Raw genomic sequence first — 26,675 nt, 5'->3', positions numbered from 1 at the left:
AGAGAGAGAGATTGACCTGATTTACTGGAGCTTAGGAGTACTGTAGAACTGTAGAGAGTGCAGAGTTTACTAGTAACTGACCACAGTGACCACCAGACAGTGCAGTTTTATTTAATATATCCGTTCTCTGCCTGAAAAAAACGATACACAGTGACTCAGTCACATACCATATCTGTGTGCACTGCTCAGCCCAGTGTGCTGCATCATCTATGTATATATCTGACTGTGCTCAGCTCACACATCTTATAATTGTGGGGGAGACTGGGGAGCACTGCAGTGCCAGTTATAGGTTATAGCAGGAGCCAGGAGTACATATTATTATTAAAATTAAACAGTGCACACTTTTGCTGCAGGAGTGCCACTGCCAGTGTGACTGACCAGTGACCTGACCACACTGACCACCAGTATAGTTAGTAGTATAGTATACTATATTGTGATTGCCTGAAAAAGTTAAACACTCGTCGTGTGACTTCACTTGTGTGGTGTTTTTTTTTTTATTCTATAAAAAACTCATTCTGCTGACAGACAGTGTCCAGCAGGTCCGTCATTATATAATATATACCTGTCCGGCTGCAGTAGTGATATATATATATTTTTTATATCATTATTTATCATCCAGTCGCTGCAGACACAGTACGGTAGTTCACGGCTGTAGCTACCTCTGTGTCGGCACTCGGCAGTCCGTCCATAATTGTATACCACCTACCCGTGTTATTTTTTTCTTTCTTCTTTATACATACATACTACTACTACATCTCTTTATCAACCAGTCTATATTAGCAGCAGACACAGTACAGTACGGTAGTCAACGGCTGTAGCTACCTCTGTGTCGGCACTCGGCAGTCCGTCCATAATTGTATACCACCTACCCGTGGTTTTTTTTTCTTTCTTCTTTATACATACATACTACTACTACTACTACTACATCTCTTTATCAACCAGTCTATATTAGCAGCAGACACAGTACAGTACGGTAGTCCACGGCTGTAGCTACCTCTGTGTCGGCACTGGGCAGTCCGTCCATAATTGTATACCACCTACCCGTGTTTTTTTTTTCTTTCTTCTTTATACATACATACTACTACTACATCTCTTTATCAACCAGTCTATATTAGCAGCAGACACAGTACAGTACGGTAGTCCACGGCTGTAGCTACCTCTGTGTCGGCACTGGGCAGTTCGTCCATAATTGTATACCACCTACCCGTGGTTTTTTTTTCTTTCTTCTTTATACAAACATACTACTACTACTACATATCTTTATCAACCAGTCTATATTAGCAGCAGACACAGTACAGTACGGTAGTCCACGGCTGTAGCTACCTCTGTGTCGGCACTGGGCAGTCCGTCCATAATTGTATACCACCTACCCGTGGTTTTTTTTTCTTTCTTCTTTATACATACATACTACTACTACTACTACACCTCTTTATCAACCAGTCTATATTAGCAGCAGACACAGTACAGTACGGTAGTCCACGGCTGTAGCTACCTCTGTGTCGGCACTGGGCAGTCCGTCCATAATTGTATACCACCTACCCGTGGTTTTTTTTTCTTTCTTCTTTATACATACATACTACTACTACATCTCTTTATCAACCAGTCTATATTAGCAGCAGACACAGTACAGTACGGTAGTCCACGGCTGTAGCTACCTCTGTGTCGGCACTGGGCAGTCCGTCCATAATTGTATACCACCTACCCGTGGTTTTTTTTCTTTCTTCTTTATACAAACATACTACTACTACTACATCTCTTTATCAACCAGTCTATATTAGCAGCAGACACAGTACAGTACGGTAGTCCACGGCTGTAGCTACCTCTGTGTCGGCACTGGGCAGTCCGTCCATAATTGTATACCACCTACCCGTGGTTTTTTTTTTCTTTCTTCTTTATACATACATACTACTACTACATCTCTTTATCAACCAGTCTATATTAGCAGCAGACACAGTACAGTACGGTAGTCCACGGCTGTAGCTACCTCTGTGTCGGCACTGGGCAGTCCGTCCATAATTGTATACCACCTACCCGTGGTTTTTTTTTTCTTTCTTCTTTATACATACATACTACTACTACATCTCTTTATCAACCAGTCTATATTAGCAGCAGACACAGTACAGTACGGTAGTCCACGGCTGTAGCTACCTCTGTGTCGGCACTCGGCAGTCCGTCCATAATTGTATACCACCTACCCGTGGTTTTTTTTTCTTTCTTCTTTATACATACATACTACTACTACATCTCTTTATCAACCAGTCTATATTAGCAGCAGACACAGTACAGTACGGTAGTCCACGGCTGTAGCTACCTCTGTGTCGGCACTCGGCAGTCCATCCATAATTGTATACTAGTATCCATCCATCTCCATTGTTTACCTGAGGTGCCTTTTAGTTGTGCCTATTAAAATATGGAGAACAATAATGTTGAGGTTCCAAAATTAGGGAAAGATCAAGATCCACTTCCACCTCGTGCTGAAGCTGCTGCCACTAGTCATGGCCGAGACGATGAAATGCCAGCAACGTCGTCTGCCAAGGCCGATGCCCAATGTCATAGTACAGAGCATGTCAAATCCAAAACACCAAATATCAGTAAAAAAAGGACTCCAAAACCTAAAATAAAATTGTCGGAGGAGAAGCGTAAACTTGCCAATATGCCATTTACCACACGGAGTGGCAAGGAACGGCTGAGGCCCTGGCCTATGTTCATGGCTAGTGGTTCAGCTTCACATGAGGATGGAGGCACTCAGCCTCTCGCTAGAAAAATGAAAAGACTCAAGCTGGCAAAAGCAGTAGCACCGCAAAGAACTGTGCGTTCTTCGAAATCCCAAATCCACAAGGAGAGTCCAATTGTGTCGGTTGCGATGCCTGACCTTCCCAACACTGGACGTGAAGAGCATGCGCCTTCCACCATTTGCACGCCCCCTGCAAGTGCTGGAAGGAGCACCCGCAGTCCAGTTCCTGATAGTCAGATTGAAGATGTCAGTGTTGAAGTACACCAGGATGAGGAGGATATGGGTGTTGCTGGCGCTGGGGAGGAAATTGACCAGGAGGATTCTGATGGTGAGGTGGTTTGTTTAAGTCAGGCACCCGGGGAGACACCTGTTGTCCGTGGGAGGAATAGGGCCGTTGACATGCCTGGTGAAAATACCAAAAAAATCAGCTCTTCGGTGTGGAAGTATTTCACCAGAAATGCGGACAACAGGTGTCAAGCCGTGTGTTCCCTTTGTCAAGCTGTAATAAGTAGGGGTAAGGACGTTAACCACCTCGGAACATCCTCCCTTATACGTCACCTGCAGCGCATTCATAATAAGTCAGTGACAAGTTCAAAAACTTGGGCCGACAGCGGAAGCAGTCCACTGACCAGTAAATCCCTTCCTCTTGTAACCAAGCTCACGCAAACCACCCCACCAACTCCCTCAGTGTCAATTTCCTCCTTCCCCAGGAATGCCAATAGTCCTGCAGGCCATGTCACTGGCAATTCTGGCGAGTCCTCTCCTGCCTGGGATTCCTCCGATGCATCCTTGCGTGTAACGCCTACTGCTGCTGGCGCTGCTGTTGTTGCTGCTGGGAGTCGATGGTCATCCCAGAGGGGAAGTCGTAAGCCCACTTGTACTACTTCCAGTAAGCAATTGACTGTCCAACAGTCCTTTGCGAGGAAGATGAAATATCACAGCAGTCATCCTGTTGCAAAGCGGATAACTGAGTCCTTGACAACTATGTTGGTGTTAGACGTGCGTCCGGTATCCGCCGTTAGTTCACAGGGAACTAGACAATTTATTGAGGCAGTGTGCCCCCGTTACCAAATACCATCTAGGTTCCACTTCTGTAGGCAGGCGATACCGAGAATGTACACGGACGTCAGAAAAAGACTCACCAATGTCCTAAAAAATGCAGTTGTACCCAATGTCCACTTAACCACGGACATGTGGACAAGTGGAGCAGGGCAGACTGAGGACTATATGACTGTGACAGCCCACTGGGTAGATGTATGGACTCCCGCCGCAAGAACAGCAGCGGCGGCACCAGTAGCAGCATCTCGCAAACGCCAACTCTTTCCTAGGCAGGCTACGCTTTGTATCACCGATTTCCAGAATACGCACACAGCTAAAAACCTCTTACGGCAACTGAGGAAGATCATCGCAGAATGGCTTACCCCAATTGGACTCTCCTGTGGATTTGTGGCATCGGACAACGCCAGCAATATTGTGTGTGCATTAAATATGGGCAAATTCCAGCACGTCCCATGTTTTGCACATACCTTGAATTTGGTGGTGCAGAATTTTTAAAAAAACGACAGGGGCGTGCAAGAGATGCTGTCGGTGGCCAGAAGAATTGCGGGACACTTTCGGCGTACAGGCACCACGTACAGAAGACTGGAGCACCACCAAAAACTACTGATCCTGCCCTGCCATCATCTGAAGCAAGAAGTGGTAACGAGGTGGAATTCAACCCTCTATATGCTTCAGAGGTTGGAGGAGCAGCAAAAGGCCATTCAAGCCTATACAATTGAGCACGATATAGGAGGTGGAATGCACCTGTCTCAAGTGCAGTGGAGAATGATTTCAACGTTGTGCAAGGTTCTGATGCCCTTTGAACTTGCCACACGTGAAGTCAGTTCAGACACTGCCAGCCTGAGTCAGGTCATTCCCCTCATCAGGCTTTTGCAGAAGAAGCTGGAGGCATTGAAGAAGGAGCTAAAAGGGAGCGATTCCGCTAGGCATGTGGGACTTGTGGATGCAGCCCTTAATTCGCTTAACAAGGATTCACGGGTGGTCAATCTGTTGAAATCAGAGCACTACATTTTGGCCACCGTGCTCGATCCTAGATTTAAAACCTACCTTGGATCTCTCTTTCCGGCAGACACAAGTCTGCTGGGGTGCAAAGACCTGCTGGTGACAAAATTGTCAAGTCAAGCGGAACGCGACCTGTCAACATCTCCTCCTTCACATTCTCCCGCAACTGGGGGTGCGAGGAAAAGGCTCAGAATTCCGAGCCCACCCGCTGGCGGTGATGCAGGGCAGTCTGGAGCGACTGCTGATGCTGACATCTGGTCCGGACTGAAGGACCTGACAACGATTACGGACATGTCGTCTACTGTCACTGCATATGATTCTGTCACCATTGAAAGAATGGTGGAGGATTATATGAGTGACCGCATCCAAGTAGGCACGTCAGACAGTCCGTACTTATACTGGCAGGAAAAAGAGGCAATTTGGAGGCCCTTGCACAAACTGGCTTTATTCTACCTAAGTTGCCCTCCCACAAGTGTGTACTCCGAAAGAGTGTTTAGTGCCGCCGCTCACCTTGTCAGCAATCGGCGTACGAGGTTACATCCAGAAAATGTGGAGAAGATGATGTTCATTAAAATGAATTATAATCAATTCCTCCGCGGAGACATTGACCAGCAGCAATTGCCTCCACAAAGTACACAGGGAGCTGAGATGGTGGATTCCAGTGGGGACGAATTGATAATCTGTGAGGAGGGGGATGTACACGGTGATATATCGGAGGATGATGATGAGGTGGACATCTTGCCTCTGTAGAGCCAGTTTGTGCAAGGAGAGATTAATTGCTTCTTTTTTGGTGGGGGTCCAAACCAACCCGTCATATCAGTCACAGTCGTGTGGCAGACCCTGTCACTGAAATGATGGGTTGGTTAAAGTGTGCATGTCCTGTTTATACAACATAAGGGTGGGTGGGAGGGCCCAAGGACAATTCCATCTTGCACCTCTTTTTTCTTTTATTTTTCTTTGCGTCATGTGCTGTTTGTGGAGGGTTTTTTGGAAGGGACATCCTGCGTGACACTGCAGTGCCACTCCTAGATGGGCCCGGTGTTTGTGTCGGCCACTAGGGTCGCTAATCTTACTCACACAGCTACCTCATTGCGCCTCTTTTTTTCTTTGCGTCATGTGCTGTTTGGGGAGGGTTTTTTGGAAGGGACATCCTGCGTGACACTGCAGTGCCACTCCTAGATGGGCCAGGTGTTTGTGTCGGGCACTTGGGTCGCTGAGCTTAGTCACACAGCTACCTCATTGCACCTCTTTTTTTCTTTGCGTCATGTGCTGTTTGGGGAGTGTTTTTAGGAAGGGCCATCCTGCGTGACACTGCAGTGCAACTCCTAGATGGGCCAGGTGTTTGTGTCGGCCACTAGGGTCGCTTAGCTTAGTCATCCAGCGACCTCGGTGCAAATTTTAGGACTAAAAATAATGGGGGTAATTCCAAGTTGATCGCAGCAGGATTTTTGATAGCAATTGGCCAAAACCATGTGCACTGCAGGGGAGGCAGATATAACATGTGCAGAAAGAGTTAGATTTGGTGGGTTATTTTATTTCTGTACAGGATAAATACTGGCTGCTTTATTTTTACACTGCAAATTAGATTGCAGATTGAACACACCACACCCAAATCTAACTCTCTCTGCACATGTTATATCTGCCTCCCCTGCAGTGCACATGGTTTTGCCCAATTGCTAACAAAAATCCTGCTGCGATCAACTTGGAATTACCCCTAATATTGTGAGGTGTGAGGTATTCAGAATAGACTGAAAATGAGTGGAAATTATGGTTTTTGAGGTTAATAATAATATGGGATCAAAATGACCCCCAAATTCTATGATTTAAGCTGTTTTTTAGGGTTTTTTGAAAAAAACACCCGAATCCAAAACACACCCGAATCCGACAAAAAAAATTCGGTAAGGTTTTGCCAAAACGCGGTCGAACCCAAAACACGGCCGCGGAACCGAACCCAAAACCAAAACACAAAACCCGAAAAATTTCAGGCGCTCATCTCTAGTGCACATCACTACTTATCACTACTCTGGGCAGTTTTATGGATTTGTCATGAAAGATGCATGTCTCTCAAATCCCTTAACCAAGTGGCATCACTGGTCATAAAACCGCTCTTCTTGAGACATTGTTGTCACATGTGTAGCTTTACGTACACTTTGAGTGCAAGGATATAGGTTACAGCAGATTCAGTATGATTTCGCAACAGTTGGGATCCCGGTAGTCGAAATACCAACACCGGAATCCTGACAGTCAAAATCCCGACATCGGATGCAGCGTGTCCCCTCGGGTGGTGATGTGGACCACCACCCTAGTGGAAGTACCCGGCAGCAGTCGGGATTTGGACCGCTGGGATCACGACTGTCGGGAACATAACTGCATCCCGTTACAGCTTTCTTCATACTGTAGCTCACACACAGTCCCCTGCTGTGAAGAGTACACAAACATTCCTTTACAATCTTGGAGGTAAAAAGACCAAACCAAAAGTATCTTGGCTCAGTTCAATTACCTGGATTGCTAATTACAGAATTGCAATTGGCATATATTGAAAATATTGGGGGTAATTCTGAGTTGATCGCAGCAGGAATTTTGTTAGCAGTTGGGCAAAACCATGTGCACTGCAGGGGAGGCAGATATAATATGTGCAGAGAGAGTTAGATTTGGGTGGGTTATTTTTAGTGATGAGCGGGTTCGGTTTCTCGGAAACCGAACCCCCCCGAACTTCACCCTTTTTACACGGGTCCGAGGCATACTCGGATTCTCCCGTACGGCTCGGTTAACCCGAGCGCGCCCGAACGTCATCATCCCGCTGTCGGATTCTCGCGAGATTCGGATTCTATATAAGCAGCTGCGCGTCGCCACCATTTTCACTCGTGCATTGGAAATGTTAGGGAGAGGACGTGGCTGGCTTCCTCTCCGTGTATTGTTGATGCAAATATTTGTACTTGCTTTACTTATTGCTTAATTGTGGGGACTGGGGAGCGGCTGTATATTAATATAGGAGGAGTACAGTGCAGAGTTTGCTGATCAGTGACCACCAGTTTTATCCGTTCTCTGCATGAAAAAAACACTCCTTATCTGTGCTCAGTGTGCTGCATATATCTGTGCTCACACTGCTTAATTGTGGGGACTGGGGAGCAGCTGTATTATATAGCAGGAGTACATTGCAGAGTTTTGCTGACAGTGACCACCAGTATACGTTGTCTGCCTGAAAAACACTCCATATCTGTGCTCAGTGTGCTGCTTTATTGTGGGGACTGGGGACCACCAGTATAATATTATAAAGGAGGACTACAGTGCAGAGTTTTGCTGACCAGTGACCACCAGTATACGTTGTCTGCCTGAAAAACACTCCATATCTGTGCTGCATTGTAGACAGTATATAGTAGGAGTACAGTGCATAATTTTGCTGACCACCAGTATATAATATATAGGAGTACGGTACAGAAGGCCACTGCTGTACCTACCTCTGTGTCGTCAAGTATACTATCCATCCATACCTGTGGTGCATTTCAGTTTTGCACAGTTTGCTGACCACCAGTTTATAATATATAGCATTATGGTACAGTAGGCCACTGCTGTACCTACCTCTGTGTCGTCAAGTATACTATCCATCTACATTCTATACCTGTGGTGCATTTTAGTTTTGCAGTTTAATGACACAGTGACCACCAGTATATATAGCAGTACGGTACGGAAGGCCACTGCTGTACCTACCTCTGTGTCGTCAAGTATACTATCCATCTACATTCTATACCTGTGGTGCATTTTAGTTTTGCAGTTTGCTGACACAGTGACCACCAGTATATATAGCAGTACGGTACGGAAGGCCACTGCTGTACCTACCTCTGTGTCGTCAAGTATACTATCCATCTACATTCTATACCTGTGGTGCATTTTAGTTTTGCAGTTTGTTGACACAGTGACCACCAGCATATATAGCAGTACGGTACGGAAGGCCACTGCTGTACCTATCTCTGTGTCGTCAAGTATACTATTCATCTACATTCTATACCTGTGGTGCATTTTAGTTTTGCAGTTTGCTGACACAGTGACCACCAGCATATATAGCAGTACGGTACGGAAGGCCACTGCTGTACCTACCTCTGTGTCGTCAAGTATACTATCCACCTACATTCTATACCTGTGGTGCATTTTAGTTTTGCAGTTTGCTGACACAGTGACCACCAGTATATATAGCAGTACGGTACGGAAGGTCACTGCTGTACCTACCTCTGTGTCGTCAAGTATACTATCCATCTACATTCTATACCTGTGGTGCATTTTAGTTTTGCAGTATGCTGACACAGTGACCACCAGTATATATAGCAGTACGGTACGGAAGGCCACTGCTGTACCTACCTCTGTGTCATCAAGTATACTATCCATCTACATTCTATACCTGTGGTGCATTTTAGTTTTGCAGTTTGCGGACACAGTGACCACCAGTATATATAGCAGTACGGTACGGAAGGCCACTGCTGTACCTACCTCTGTGTCGTCAAGTATATACTATCCATCTACATTCTATACCTGTGGTGCATTTTAGTTTTGCAGTTTGCTGACACAGTGACCACCAGCATATATAGCAGTACGGTACGGAAGGCCACTGCTGTACCTACCTCTGTGTCGTCAAGTATACTATCCATCTACATTCTATACCTGTGGTGCATTTTAGTTGTGCGCAGTATATATAGTAGTAGGCCATTGCTATTGATACTGGCATATAATTCCACACATTAAAAAACGGAGAAAAAAAATGTGGAGGTTAAAATAGGGAAGGATCAAGATCCACTTCCACCTCGTGCTGAAGCTGCTGCCACTAGTCATGGCCGAGACGATGAAATGCCATCAATGTCGTCTGCCAAGGCCGATGCCCAATGTCATAGTAGAGAGCATGTAAAATCCAAAAAACAAAAGTTCAGTAAATGACCCAAAAATCAAAATTGAAAGCGTCTGATGAGAAGCGTAAACTTGCCAATATGCCATTTACTTTTCTATATCACTCCTCGCGCTAATAGATTAATTAGAGGCAACAGGGCATGAATAACCTCAATCCATTTATTCTTTTATGATATTATTTAATATCCATGAAACTAATCATAAAAAATACAAAATAGACATCACACAAATTGACTTAATTAATATGCGCATATATAAAACCCCACTATAAAACCTAATATATCATAATATTAATATTGAGCATAAGAGGTGGATCATATAATTATATTGCTGTACTTGACCACAGTGGATTAATCCGATGTTTGTACAATAGGTACTCTATGAGGAAGCTTCAATTAGAAGCGAAACGTGTCAGAGAAAGTGCCCGAATTGTGACCCAGTTGATACTATCTGATGGTTCCTGTTGATGTGCAGTTGTTGCTCTAAGGCTGAGAGTCAGGAGAAAGGAGGACGCTATATGCGGCGGCTTGAGGACGGGAGCGCAATCAGCTGACAGGTGCCGGCGGTGTGCTGAGCTCCATTAGCCGGACGGTCTCTTCCCCATAGCCTGCAAGGTGTGGGCACTGCCTATTGGAGCTAAGATAGCGGGAGACGGAGGACGCCACGAGTAGTGGTCAGTGAACGGGAGCTGCAAGATACAATCAGGTGCGTGCAGTGCACCGAGCTCAGCATGGTTGTTCCATCCTCCAGGATCTAAGACATCTCCCCGAAACAAAGAACCTTGCTCTTTGCAAGCATACGGACAATTTCAGCGACTGGTAATATACTGCATCTATAGTATACTACAAGTTATTTAGTTCAAGTGTTATCAAATACATCTAACGGGACTGTCCTATTTAGAAATCCAATAAAATAAGGACAATATAAATTGTACAAACATCGGATTAATCCACTGTGGTCAAGTACAGCTATATAATTATATGATCCACCTCTTATGCTCAATATTAATATTATGATATATTAGGTTTTATAGTGGGGTTTTATATATGCGCATATTAATTTAGTCAATTTGTGTGATGTCTTTTTTGTATTTTTTATGATTGTTTTCATGGATATTAAATAATATCATAAAAGAATAAATGGATTGAGGTTATTCATGCCCTGTTGCCTCTAATTAATCTATTAGCGCGAGGAGTGATATAGAATTTTTGTTAGCTTACATCTGGTTTAAACCAGGTGGGATTGTGTTGGCTATATCCACAAGCCAATTATTCTTCGCTGCTTTGTTGATTATATTGTTTTTTTATACATTTATCTTATTTTATATTAATGGTTTGTATATATGTGAGGTGGGTGTGTATTTAGATATATGCACCTATCCACAGCTATATATACATTTGTGTATTTAGTGATTAGCGCCAGACATTACTAGTGGTGTATAATATGCCATTTACGACACGGAGTGGCAAGGAACGGCTGAGGCCCTGGCCTATGTTCATGGCTAGTGGTTCAGATTCACATGAGGATGGAAGCACTCATCCTCTACCTAGAAAAATGAAAAGACTTAAGCTGGTAAAAGCACAGCAAAGAACTGTGCGTTCTTCTAAATCACAAATCCCCAAGGAGAGTTCAATTGTGTCGGTTGCGATGCCTGACCTTCCCAACACTGGAAGGGAAGAGCTTGCGCCTTCCACCATTTGCACGCCCCCTGCAAGTGCTGGAAGGAGCACCAGCAGTCCAGTTCCTGATAGTCAAATTGAAGATGTCACTGTTGAAGTACACCAGGATGAGGATATGGGTGTTGCTGGCGCTGGGGAGGAAATTGACAAGGAGGATTCTGATGGTGAGGTGGTTTGTTTAAGTCAGGCACCCGGGGAGACACCTGTTTTCCGTGGGACGAATATGGCCATTGACATGCCTGGTCAAAATACAAAAAAATCAGCTTTTCGGTGTGGAATTATTTCAACACAAATGCGGACAACAGGTGTCAAGCCGTGTGTTGCCTTTGTCAAGCTGTAATAAGTAGGGGTAAGGACGTTAACCACCTCGGAACATCCTCCCTTATACGTCACCTGCAGCGCATTCATCATAAGTCAGTGACAAGTTCAAAAATTTTGGATGACAGCGGAAGCAGTCCACTGACCACTAAATCCCTTCCTCTTGTAACCAAGCTCCTGCAAACCACACCACCAATTCCCTCAGTGTCAATTTCCTCCTTACCCAGGAAAGCCAATAGTCCTGCAGGCCATGTCACTGGCAAGTCTGACGAGTCCTCTCCTGCCTGGGATTCCTCCGATGCATCCTTGAGTGTAACGCCTACTGCTGCTGGCGCTGCTGTTGTTGCTGCTGGGAGTCGATCGTCATCCCAGAGGGGAAGTCGGAAGACCACTTTTACTACTTCCAGTAAGCAATTGACTGTCCAACAGTCCTTTGCGAGGAAGATGAAATATCACAGCAGTCATCCTGCTGCAAAGCAGATAACTCAGGCCTTGGCAGCCTGGGCGGTGAGAAACGTGGTTCCGTTATCCACCGTTAATTAAGAGGCAACTAGAGACTTGATTGAGGTACTGTGTCCCCGGTACCAAATACCATCTAGGTTCCATTTCTCTAGGCAGGCGATACCGAAAATGTACACAGACGTCAGAAAAAGAGTCACCAGTGTCCTAAAAAATGCAGTTGTACCCAATGTCCACTTAACCACGGACATGTGGACAAGTGGAGCAGGGCAGACTCAGGACTATATGACTGTGACAGCCCACTGGGTAGATGTATTGCCTCCCGCAGCAAGAACAGCAGCGGCGGCACCAGTAGCAGAATCTCGCGAACGCCAACTCGTTCCTAGGCAGGCTACGCTTTGTATCACCGCTTTCCAGAAGAGGCACACAGCTGACAACCTCTTACGGAAACTGAGGAAGATCATCGCAGAATGGCTTACCCCAATTGGACTCTCCTGGGGATTTGTGACATCGGACAACGCCAGCAATATTGTGCGTGCATTACATCTGGGCAAATTCCAGCACGTCCCATGTTTTGCACATACATTGAATTTGGTGGTGCAGAATTATTTAAAAAACGACAGGGGCGTGCAAGAGATGCTGTCGGTGGCCCGAAGAATTGCGGGCCAATTTCGGCATTCAGCCACCGCGTGCCAAAGACTGGAGCACCACCAAACATTCCTGAACCTGCCCTGCCATCAGCTGAAGCAAGAGGTGGTAACGAGGTGGAATTCAACCCTCTATATGCTTCAGAGGATGGAGGAGCAGCAAAAGGCCATTCAAGCCTATACATCTGCCCACGATATAGGCAAAGGAGGGGGAATGCACCTGACTGAAGCGCAGTGGAGAATGATTTCAACGTTGTGCAAGGTTCTGCAACCCTTTAAACTTGCCACACGTGAAGTCAGTTCAGACACTGCCAGCCTGAGTCAGGTCATTCCCCTCATCAGGCTTTTGCAGAAGAAGCTGGAGACATTGAGGGAGGAGCTAAAACAGAGCGATTCCGCTAGGCATGTGGGTCTTGTGGATGGAGCCCTTAATTTGCTTAACCAGGATTCACAGGTGGTCAATCTGTTGAAATCAGAGCACTACATTTTGGCCACCGTGCTCGATCCTAGATTTAAAACCTACGTTGTATCTCTCTTTCCGGCAGACACAAGTCTGCAGAGGTTCAAAGACCTGCTGGTGAGAAAATTGTCAAGTCAAGCGGAACGTGACCCTTCAACATCTCCTCCTTCACATTCTCCCGCAACTGGGGGTGCAAGGAAAAGGCTAAGAATTCCGAGCCCACACGCTGGCGGTGATGCAGGGCAGTCTGGAGCGAGTGCTGACATCTGGTCCAGACTGAAGGACCTGCCAACGATTACTGACATGTCGTCTACTGTCACTGCATATGATTCTCTCACCATTGAAAGAATGGTGGAGGATTATATGAGTGACCGCATCCAAGTAGGCACGTCAGACAGTCCGTACGTTTACTGGCAGGAAAAAGAGGCAATTTGGAGGCCCTTGCACAAACTGGCTTTATTTTACCTAAGTTGCCCCCCCTCCAGTGTGTACTCCGAAAGAGTGTTTAGTGCAGCCGCTCACCTTGTCAGCAATCGGCGTACGAGGTTACTTCCAGAAAATGTGGATGTTCATCAAAATGAATTATAATCAATTCCTCCATGGAGACATTCACCAGCAATTGCCTCCAGAAGGTACACAGGGACCTGAGATGGTGGATTCCAGTGGGGACGAATTAATAATCTGTGAGGAGGGGGATGTACACAGTGAAAGGGGTGAGGAATCTGACGATGAGGAGGCGGTGGACATCTCGCCTCTGTAGAGCCAGTTTGTGCAAGGAGAGATTGATTGCTTCTATTTTGGTGGGGGCCCAAACCAACCAGTCATTTCAGTCACAGTTGTGTGGCAGACCCTGTCGCTGAAATGATGGGTTTGTTAAAGTGTGCATGTCCTGTTTATACAACATAAGGGTGGGTGGGAAGGCCCAAGACAATTCTATCTTGCACCTCTTTTTTCTTTCATTTTTCTTTGCATCATGTGCTGTTTGGGGACTATTTGTTTGAAGTGCCATCCTGCCTGACACTGCAGTGCCACTCCTAGATGGGCCAGGTGTTTGTGTCAGCCACTTGTGTCGCTTAGCTTAGCCATCCAGCGACCACAGTGCACTTCTTTTTTTCTTTGCATCATGTGCTGTTTGGGGGACTATTTTTTAAATCGACCATCCTGTCTGACACTGCAGTGCCACTCCTAGATGGGCCAGGTGTTTGTGTCGGCCACTTGGGTCGCTTAGCTTAGTCATCCAACGACCTCGGTGCAAATTTTAGGACTAAAAATAATATTGTGAGGTGTGAAATGTTCAGAATAGACTGGAAAATGAGTGGAAATTATGGTTACTGAGGTTAATAATACTATGGGATCAAAATGACCCCCAAATTCTATGATTTAAGCTGTTTTTGTAAAAAACACCCGAATCCAGAACACACCCGAATCCGACAAAAAATTTTCAGGGAGGTTTTGCCAAAACGCGTCCGAATCCAAAACATGGCCGCGGAACCGAATCCAAAACCAAAACACAAAACCCGAAAAATGTCCGGTGCACATCACTAATTATTTTGTTTCTGTGCAGGGTAAATACTGGCTGCTTTATTCCTGCAGTGACCATGGTTTTGCCCAACTGCTAACAAAGTTCCTGCTGCGATCAACTCGGAATTACCCCCACTGTCCCCATATAATACAATGGGGATGGCTGCTGCAAGGGCTGATGGATGGAAAGCAGAAGCATACTAGAAGCACTTAACTCTGCTCTTATACATACGGAAACAATAGTTTCTGTATAGTTTAAGGACACAATTGCTTGATAAATATGTCTCATAGGTACTGTAGATAATCAGATAGTACAGAGAAGAGTACATATTACAATTTGGAGGAAAAAAGAGATAGTTTTAATAAACCAGGGCAGCTCTGAGAAGAATGTAATACAGGGATAGTACCAAAATAGGTAACATTGGATGAGAGAGAATTGTAATAGGGGACAGATTTTAGAGAAATAGTGTCACCATTATATACCAACATACTGAAACAGTATGGCATGAGGAGAGTTGCTGGTCAAAAAAAAAACAAAAACCCTTAAAACCCACTTTACTTTCGTACAGTGTATTACCCCATACCTACTGCTACACAGGTGCTAGAAGAGCTCTAATACTTTTTCACTCAAAAAGTGCATTAATAAGCCCTCGATATTCATCATAGTCAGTGCAGCAGGGCTTGTGTGTAAGTCTGGACAGCCACAGGATTACTTGGGCAGAGGTGATAGAAAGAGATTCACGGTGTGGCACTCTGGCTGAGGTGACCTTAGTGTACACAGCAGTGTACCTGTGAAGGAGTGGCTTCCTAGGATCGGCCAGCTGTCAAAGCTGACACGGATCTCTCATTCAGGAAGAAGGCAGTGTTCACCTCTCAGATGTTGATCGAGAAGGGATGAAAATGCAGGATCCAAGGGGTAGTGTTTCCAGTGGAGTAGAGATTAACGGTGTAGACAAGTAGATCAAGTCAGTAGCTGCACACAGGATAGTGCACCCATACTGTTGTCTACATGATAGATGGACAAGCTGAGGTCCGACTAAAGGAAAAGCTGTGAATTCAAGGAAATACCCCAAACTTGCATTTACTTTCTCCAGGAGGCACAAAGAGGACTGTACCTCCTTGGCACAGATGACTGCAGCTAGACATTATTTGTATAAGGTGTCTAGCTGCAGTCATTTGTGCCCTGCTACAGTACTGAGGTAGTTAAACTTAAAAAGAGTCTACAGGTCACTCACTATACTTGTGTTGTTGCCCTGCAAGCCCAGTATAAGCGTAGACTTTGTAATAAAAAGGGGCACAGAAGTATATGCAGCTATCTAAAGACAACACCTGTGTAAAGGGTAACAGAGTTATTTCCTGTATTAAGCCAAGGAGCTAAATTTGGTTATGAGTAAGTAACTTAAGTCATTGCAAGTACCCTAATCCACAGTCAAAAGGAATTTTCATGTTGCTATAGCCAAGTGACTTCACATTCTATTACCCTTGAACATTCAGATAATATCCAGCCTGTCCCATTAATAAAGGACCTTATTCAGAGATGTGCGCAAACCTGATGGTTTGTATACATCTCTGATGGTGGGTTGACTGCACATGCGCAAGACTCATTTTGTGCATGTGCAGAATGGGTCATGTGTGATTGCACACAGTGCCCCCTAAGCCACAGCTGATTGATAGACTGCTGGTGTTTGGTGGCAGGGGTGGGCATAGCTTGCCAGCATTCCCAAAAATGGAGACATGTTGCCCCCATTTTCTGGGAGTGCCGAGACTAGGGTTTGTATCTTCTAACACAGATTTTCTGGACACAGCTGAGCAGTTCCGGTGATCATTCTGAAAAAGCTTTGGCTTATTCAGATGACCAATGCGGTCAACATCGATGGTTGGAATAGTGATCTGATGCTGCATCTTCAAATTAAGTATTTGGATTGCATATGCTGCCAGGAGATGTCTTTTTTTTACATGTCTCTCCTGCATTTAACACATTTTTACACATCGCTGCTGCATCCAAAGATGCAGCAGCGATGTATTCTGCTTCCATCTCTGATTCAGGTCCTTAGTCTAATCTACTGCAGCAACTCTCCAGCAATCAATAGCCTGTAAATATACAGTAAGTGAGACAGGGGTGGTATTCAGTATGCCGGCAGTTGGGATCCCAGCGCTCAGTATACCGGCGCCGGAATCACGACAACTGTTCTCCCTCTTGGGGGTCCACGACCCCCCTGAAAAGAGAATAAATAGTGTGGCGCGCATAGCCCGCAAGGGGCTCATTTGCACTCACACAGCTGTCAGTTTGCCGGCGGTCGGGATCCAGTATACGGAGAAGGAGGAGGAGGGAGCAGGGAGCTGCCGCAACACTATGTAATTGGTAGTGGCGCAGCTGCAGCAGTCCCTCTCCTTCCGCATTGGCTGGCCCAGCGTTGCTGTGAATGCTGGGATGCGCTTCCCTCATCCCAGCATTCACAGCGGCGGCGGTCAGCCAATGCTGAAGGAGAGGTACAGCTGCATGCGGCACCGCCGGTAATTACAGTGGGCTGCTGCGGCTCCCTCCTCCTTCTCCCCTGCCACCCGGAGCTGCCAGCACCGAGGAGCCGGACTGTCTGAGAAATGGTAAGTATCATCTATCTATCTATCTATCTATCTATCTATCTATCTATCTATCTATCTATCTATCTATCTATCTATCTATCGGTCTGTCTACCTAATGTGTAAAAGGGGGACGCAGTCTGCGGTAATGTGTAAAAAGGGGGACGCAGTCTGCCGTAATGTGTAAAAAGGGGACACTGTCTGCCGTAATGTGTAAAAAGGTAGACTGGCTGCCGTAATGTGTAAAAAGGAGGACTATCTGCCGTAATGTGTATAAAGGGGGACACCGTCTGCCGTAATGTGTAAAAACGGGAACGCTGTCTGCCGTAATGTGTAAAAAGGGGACGCTGTCTGCCGTAATGTGTAAAAAGGGGGACGCTGTCTGCCGTAATGTGTAAAAAGGGGGACGCTGTCTGCCGTAATGTGTAAAAAGGGGGACGCTGTCTGCCGTAATGTGTAAAAACGGGGACACAGTCTGCTGTAATGTGTAAAAAGTGGACGCAGTGTACCGTAATGTGTAAAAAGTGGACGCTGTCTGCCGTAATGTGTAAAGAGGGGAAGCTGTCTGCCGTAATATGTAAAAGGGGGACTGGCTACCGTAATGTGTAAAAGGGGATGCTGTCTACCGTAATGTTTAAAAAGGGGAATCTGTCCACCGTATTATGTAAGAGGGGCTGTACATGGTGGTGTGGTGCTACTGTGCGGTGTAATTTGAATAATGGAGACTACTATAATATGTAATGTGAATTGGTATTATTTTGTTGCCACACCCCTTCCCCGTGAAGCCACGCCCCTATATTTTTGTGTGCACCTATGGCGCGCACTGCCCCTTTTTTCACATAGGGGGGGCGCCGATGCCCTATCTTGCACACAGCACTAAAATGTCTAGTTACGGCAGTGATCGCGCTGAGCCGAAAAAAAAGTGGGTCCCAGGGACCCCTCACTTTTAAAAATTGGGGTCCTACCTGTCCTTTTCTGGGTCCCATCGGGATGAAGGCTCTTATTAATCGTATTAAATGATTCAAATATAAAAACACACAGACTTGATTTTGACACTTAAAAGTGTTGCATGCGGGAGGAGGGAGTGACAATGCTGCTGCGCTGTGTAGCATACAGGACACCATGCACCAGAGCTGTAACTAGACACTTTGGTGCCCTCCAGCAGAAAGTGAATAGGTGCTCCCCCTCCCATTCTCCAAAGCAGCTAAAAATTAGGGGCGTGGCTTCATGGGGAAGGGGCGTGACCACATAATAGTGCCAGTTCACATTGCGCCAGGCAGAGCACGTCACACACATTGCGCCAGGCAGAGCACGTCATACACATTGCGCCAGGTAGAGCACGTTATACACATTGCAGCAGGTAGAGCACCTTATACACAATGCGCCAGGTAGAGCACGTTATACACATTGCAGCACGTTATACACATTGCGCCAGGTAGAGCACGTCATACACATTGCGCCAGGCAAAGCACGTCATACACTTTGCGCCAGGCAGAGCACGTCATACACATTGCGCCAGGTAGAGCACGTCATACACATTGCGCCAGGCAGAGCACGTTATACACATTGCAGCACGTTATACACATTGCGCCAGGTAGAGCACGTCATACACATTGCGCCAGGCAAAGCACATCATACACTTTGCGCCAGGCAGAGCACGTCATACACATTGCGCCAGGCAGAGCACGTTATACACATTGCAGCACGTTATACACATTGCGCCAGGTAGAGCACGTCATACACATTGCGCCAGGCAAAGCACGTCAGGCAGAGCACGTCATACACATTGCGCCAGGTAGAGCACGTCATACACATTGCGCCAGGCAGAGCACGTCATACACTTTGCGCCAGGCAGAGCACGTTATACACTTTGCGCCAGGCAGAGCACGTTATACACTTTGCGCCAGGCAGAGCATGTTATACACTTTGCGCCAGGCAGAGTACGTTATACAGATTGCGCCAGGCAGAGCACGTTATACACTTTGTGCCAGGCAGAGCACGTTACACACTTTGTGCCAGGCAGAGCACGTTACACACTTCGCGCCAGGCAAAGCATGTTATACACTTTGCGCCAGGTAAAGCACTGGTCTGGAGGGGACGGGGCAGAGAGATGGTGGTGGGATGCAGGATCACTAAGAGGTCCTACACACTGGTCGATCTGACTGAAAGATACAAACGATCTCGTTCATTAATGAATGAGATACCGTTCATATCTTTCAGTGTGGAGGCACAAGCAATGAACGATGCGCGGCCCCGCACTCGTTCATCGCTGGTGCCCCTTCCCTTGTGCATACAGGCCAATATGGACGATCTCGTCCATATTTGCCTGCATTTCTGTGCAGCCAGGTGACGGAGGGAGTGAAGGAACTTCACTCCCCCATCACTGCCCCCCACCGCTGGGTCGCCCGTCGGCTGTATCCGCCGTCGGGCAGCTCGGCGTGGATCGTTAAATGTGTAGGGCCCTTAAGCAGTAGAAGGGAGTACACTGGAATGAATGAGGAGGCACTGTAATGGGACTGGCTGGTGGGGTTCTTGTTGAGGGGGCAGTGAGATGGGCTGGTTGGGGGAGGGGAGACTGGGATGAGGGAGTCCATGAGATGGTGGTGGACACTGGACTGTATGGGGGGACACTATGAATGGGGAGGCACTGAGCAGGGTGGGAAGGTGGCAGTGAAATAGGGGTGTGACACTGGGTGGGGGGGGGGATCAGTGTGTCTGGACTGATTGAGGGTTCTAGATGGGAGGGCAGTGAGATGGCACAGTGGACTGGATGGGGAGGGAAGGGGGAAACGCTCTGCTGGCAGGTAGAGATGAGCGGGTTCGGTTTCTCTGAATCCGAACCCGCCAGAACTTCATGGTTTTTTTTCACGGGTCCGAGCAGACTCGGATCTTCCCGCCTTGCTCGGTTAACCCGAGCGCGCCCGAACGTCATCATGACGCTGTCGGATTCTCGCGAGGCTCGGATTCTATCGCGAGACTCGGATTCTATATAAGGAGCCGCGCGTCGCCGCCATTTTCACACGTGCATTGAGATTGATAGGGAGAGGACGTGGCTGGCGTCCTCTCCATTTAGATTATAAGAGACTGAGAGAGATTTACTGGAGCTGACTAGGAGGAGTACTGTTACTGTAGAAGTGTAGAGACTGAGTGGAGAGAGTTTACTAGTGAGGACAGTGCAGTTTACTTTATAATCCGTTCTCTGCCTGAAAAAAGCGATACACAGCACACAGTGACTCAGTCACATACCATATCTGTGTGCACTGCTCAGGCTCAGGCCAGTGTGCTGCATCATCTATTATCTATATATAATATTATATATATCTGTCTGACTGCTCAGCTCACACAGCTTATAATTGTGGGGGAGACTGGGGAGCACTACTGCAGTGCCAGTTATAGGTTATAGCAGGAGCCAGGAGTACATAATATATTATATAGTGAGTGACCACCAGACACACAGTGCAGTTTATTTAATATATCCGTTCTCTGCCTGAAAAAAGCGATACACACACAGTGACTCAGTCAGTCACATACCATATCTGTGTGCACTGCTCAGGCTCAGGCCAGTGTGCTGCATCATCTATTATCTATATATAATATTATATATATCTGTCTGACTGCTCAGCTCACACAGCTTATAATTGTGGGGGAGACTGGGGAGCACTACTGCAGTGCCAGTTATAGGTTATAGCAGGAGCCAGGAGTACATAATATATTATATAGTGAGTGACCACCAGACACACAGTGCAGTTTATTTAATATATCCGTTCTCTGCCTGAAAAAAGCGATACACACAGTGACTCAGTCAGTCACATACCATATCTGTGTGCACTGCTCAGGCTCAGGCCAGTGTGCTGCATCATCTATTATCTATATATAATATTATATATATCTGTCTGACTGCTCAGCTCACACAGCTTATAATTGTGGGGGAGACTGGGGAGCACTACTGCAGTGCCAGTTATAGGTTATAGCAGGAGCCAGGAGTACATAATATATTATATAGTGAGTGACCACCAGACACACAGTGCAGTTTATTTAATATATCCGTTCTCTGCCTGAAAAAAGCGATACACACAGTGACTCAGTCAGTCACATACCATATCTGTGTGCACTGCTCAGGCTCAGGCCAGTGTGCTGCATCATCTATATATATTATATATCTGTCTGACTGCTCAGCTCACACAGCTTATAATTGTGGGGGAGACTGGGGAGCACTACTGCAGTGCCAGTTATAGGTTATAGCAGGAGCCAGGAGTACATATTATATTAAAATTAAACAGTGCACACTTTTGCTGCAGGAGTGCCACTGCCAGTGTGACTGACCAGTGACCTGACCACACTGACCACCAGTATAGTTAGTAGTATACTTATATTGTGATTGCCTGAAAAAGTTAAACACTCGTCGTGTGACTTCACTTGTGTGTTTTTTTTTTTTTATTCTATAAAAATAAAACTCATTCTGCTGACAGACAGTGTCCAGCAGGTCCGTCATTATATAATATATAATATATACCTGTCCGGCTGCAGTAGTGATATATATATATTTTTTATATCATTTATCATCCAGTCGCAGCAGACACAGTACGGTAGTTCACGGCTGTGGCTACCTCTGTGTCTCTGCACTCGGCAGGCAGTCCGTCCATAATTGTAATACCACCTAACCGTGGATTTTTTTCATTCTTCTTTATACATACATAGTTACATAGACATCTTCTCTTTATCAACCAGTCTATATTAGCTGCAGACACAGTACAGTACGGTAGTTCACGGCTGTGGCTACCTCTGTGTCTGCACTCGGCAGGCAGTCCGTCCATAATTGTATACCACCTAACCGTGGTTTTTTTTCATTCTTCTTTATACATACATAGTTACATAGACATCTTCTCTTTATCAACCAGTCTATATTAGCTGCAGACACAGTACAGTACGGTAGTTCACGGCTGTGGCTACCTCTGTGTCTGCACTCGGCAGGCAGTCCGTCCATAATTGTATACCACCTAACCGTGGATTTTTTTCAGTCTTCTTTATACATACATAGTTACATAGACATCTTCTCTTTATCAACCAGTCTATATTAGCTGCAGACACAGTACAGTACGGTAGTTCACGGCTGTGGCTACCTCTGTGTCTGCAGTCGGCAGGCAGTCCATAATTGTATACTAGTATCCATCTCCATTGTTTACCTGAGGTGCCTTTTAGTTGTGCCTATTAAAATATGGAGAACAAAAATGTTAAGGTTCCAAAATTAGGGAAAGATCAAGATCCACTTCCACCTCGTGCTGAAGCTGCTGCCACTAGTCATGGCCGAGACGATGAAATGCCAGCAACGTCGTCTGCCAAGGCCGATGCCCAATGTCATAGTACAGAGCATGTCAAATCCAAAACACCAAATATCAGAAAAAAAAGGACTCCAAGACCTAAAATAAAATTGTCGGAGGAGAAGCGTAAACTTGCCAATATGCCATTTACCACACGGAGTGGCAAGGAACGGCTGAGGCCCTGGCCTATGTTCATGGCTAGTGGTTCAGCTTCACATGAGGATGGAAGCACTCAGCCTCTCGCTAGAAAAATGAAAAGACTCAAGCTGGCAAAAGCAGCACAGCAAAGAACTAGAGATGAGCGCCTGAAATTTTTCGGGTTTTGTGTTTTGGTTTTGAGTTCGGTTCCGCGGCCGTGTTTTGGGTTCGAACGCGTTTTGGCAAAACCTCACCGAATTATTTTTGTCGGATTCGGGTGTTTTTGGATTCGGGTGTTTTTTTCCAAAAACACTAAAAAACAGCTTAAATCATAGAATTTGGGGGTCATTTTGATCCCAAAGTATTATTAACCTCAAAAACCATAATTTACACTCATTTTCAGTCTATTCTGAATACCTCACACCTCACAATATTATTTTTAGTCCTAAAATTTGCACCGAGGTCGCTGTGTGAGTAAGATAAGCGACCCTAGTGGCCGACACAAACACCGGGCCCATCTAGGAGTGGCACTGCAGTGTCACGCAGGATGTCCCTTCCAAAAAACCTTCCCCAAACAGCACATGACGCAAAGAAAAAAAGAGGCGCAATGAGGTAGCTGTGTGAGTAAGATTAGCGACCCTAGTGGCCGACACAAACACCGGGCCCATCTAGGAGTGGCACTGCAGTGTCACGCAGGATGGCCCTTCCAAAAAACCCTCCCCAAACAGCACATGACGCAAAGAAAAAAAGAGGCGCAATGAGGTAGCTGACTGTGTGAGTAAGATTAGCGACCCTAGTGGCCGACACAAACACCGGGCCCATCTAGGAGTGGCACTGCAGTGTCACGCAGGATGGCCCTTCCAAAAAACCCTCCCCAAACAGCACATGACGCAAAGAAAAAAAGAGGCGCAATGAGGTAGCTGACTGTGTGAGTAAGATTAGCGACCCTAGTGGCCGACACAAACACCGGGCCCATCTAGGAGTGGCACTGCAGTGTCACGCAGGATGTCCCTTCCAAAAAACCCGTCCCCAAACAGCACATGACGCAAAGAAAAAAAGAGGCGCAATGAGGTAGCTGTGTGAGTAAGATTAGCGACCCTAGTGGCCGACACAAACACCGGGCCCATCTAGGAGTGGCACTGCAGTGTCACGCAGGATGTCCCTTCCAAAAAACCCTCCCCAAACAGCACATGACGCAAAGAAAAAAAGAGGCGCAATGAGGTAGCTGACTGTGTGAGTAAGATTAGCGACCCTAGTGGCCGACACAAACACCGGGCCCATTTAGGAGTGGCACTGCAGTGTCACGCAGGATGTCCCTTCCAAAAAACCCTCCCCAATCAGCACATGATGCAAAGAAAAAGAAAAGAAAAAAGAGGTGCAAGATGGAATTATCCTTGGGCCCTCCCACCCACCCTTATGTTGTATAAACAAAACAGGACATGCACACTTTAACCAACCCATCATTTCAGTGACAGGGTCTGCCACACGACTGTGACTGATATGACGGGTTGGTTTGGACCCCCCCCAAAAAAGAAGCAATTAATCTCTCCTTGCACAAACTGGCTCTACAGAGGCAAGATGTCCACCTCATCTTCACCCTCCGATATATCACCGTGTACATCCCCCTCCTCACAGATTATCAATTCGTCCCCACTGGAATCCACCATCTCAGCTCCCTGTGTACTTTGTGGAGGCAATTGCTGCTGGTCAATGTCTCCGCGGAGGAATTGATTATAATTCATTTTAATGAACATCATCTTCTCCACATTTTCTGGATGTAACCTCGTACGCCGATTGCTGACAAGGTGAGCGGCGGCACTAAACACTCTTTCGGAGTACACACTTGTGGGAGGGCAACTTAGGTAGAATAAAGCCAGTTTGTGCAAGGGCCTCCAAATTGCCTCTTTTTCCTGCCAGTATAAGTACGGACTGTGTGACGTGCCTACTTGGATGCGGTCACTCATATAATCCTCCACCATTCTATCAATGTTGAGAGAATCATATGCAGTGACAGTAGACGACATGTCCGTAATCGTTGTCAGGTCCTTCAGTCCGGACCAGATGTCAGCATCAGCAGTCGCTCCAGACTGCCCTGCATCACCGCCAGCGGGTGGGCTCGGAATTCTGAGCCTTTTCCTCGCACCCCCAGTTGCGGGAGAATGTGAAGGAGGAGATGTTGACAGGTCGCGTTCCGCTTGACTTGACAATTTTGTCACCAGCAGGTCTTTCAACCCCAGCAGACCTGTGTCTGCCGGAAAGAGAGATCCAAGGTAGGCTTTAAATCTAGGATCGAGCACGGTGGCCAAAATGTAGTGCTCTGATTTCAACAGATTGACCACCCGTGAATCCTTGTTAAGCGAATTAAGGGCTGCATCCACAAGTCCCACATGCCTAGCGGAATCGCTCCCTTTTAGCTCCTTCTTCAATGCCTCCAGCTTCTTCTGCAAAAGCCTGATGAGGGGAATGACCTGACTCAGGCTGGCAGTGTCTGAACTGACTTCACGTGTGGCAAGTTCAAAGGGCATCAGAACCTTGCACAACGTTGAAATCATTCTCCACTGCACTTGAGACAGGTGCATTCCATCTCCTATATCGTGCTCAATTGTATAGGCTTGAATGGCCTTTTGCTGCTCCTCCAACCTCTGAAGCATATAGAGGGTTGAATTCCACCTCGTTACCACTTCTTGCTTCAGATGATGGCAGGGCAGGTTCAGTAGTTTTTGGTGGTGCTCCAGTCTTCTGTACGTGGTGCCTGTACGCCGAAAGTGTCCCGCAATTTTTCTGGCCACCGACAGCATCTCTTGCACGCCCCTGTCGTTTTTTAAAAAATTCTGCACCACCAAATTCAAGGTATGTGCAAAACATGGGACGTGCTGGAATTTGCCCATATTTAATGCACACACAATATTGCTGGCGTTGTCCGATGCCACAAATCCACAGGAGAGTCCAATTGGGGGTAAGCCATTCCGCGATGATCTTCCTCAGTTGCCGTAAGAGGTTTTCAGCTGTGTGCGTATTCTGGAAAGCGGTGATACAAAGCGTAGCCTGCCTAGGAAAGAGTTGGCGTTTGCGAGATGCTGCTACTGGTGCCGCCGCTGCTGTTCTTGCGGCGGGAGTCCATACATCTACCCAGTGGGCTGTCACAGTCATATAGTCCTGACCCTGCCCTGCTCCACTTGTCCACATGTCCGTGGTTAAGTGGACATTGGGTACAACTGCATTTTTTAGGAGACTGGTGAGTCTTTTTCTGACGTCCGTGTACATTCTCGGTATCGCCTGCCTAGAGAAGTGGAACCTAGATGGTATTTGGTAACGGGGGCACACTGCCTCAATAAATTGTCTAGTTCCCTGTGAACTAACGGCGGATACCGGACGCACGTCTAACACCAACATAGTTGTCAAGGACTCAGTTATCCGCTTTGCAGTAGGATGACTGCTGTGATATTTCATCTTCCTCGCAAAGGACTGTTGAACAGTCAATTGCTTACTGGAAGTAGTACAAGTGGGCTTACGACTTCCCCTCTGGGATGACCATCGACTCCCAGCGGCAACAACAGCAGCGCCAGCAGCAGTAGGCGTTACACGCAAGGATGCATCGGAGGAATCCCAGGCAGGAGAGGACTCGTCAGACTTGCCAGTGACATGGCCTGCAGGACTATTGGCATTCCTGGGGAAGGAGGAAATTGACACTGAGGGAGTGTGGGGTTGTTTGCGTGAGCTTGGTTACAAGAGGAAGGGATTTACTGGTCAGTGGACTGCTTCCGCTGTCACCCAAAGTTTTTGAACTTGTCACTGACTTATTATGAATGCGCTGCAGGTGACGTATAAGGGAGGATGTTCCGAGGTGGTTAACGTCCTTACCCCTAC

This window comes from Pseudophryne corroboree, chromosome 10 (assembly GCF_028390025.1).
Source record: "Pseudophryne corroboree isolate aPseCor3 chromosome 10, aPseCor3.hap2, whole genome shotgun sequence".
NCBI lineage: Eukaryota > Metazoa > Chordata > Amphibia > Anura > Myobatrachidae > Pseudophryne > Pseudophryne corroboree.
Note: the sequence above shows the minus strand (reverse complement) of the source record.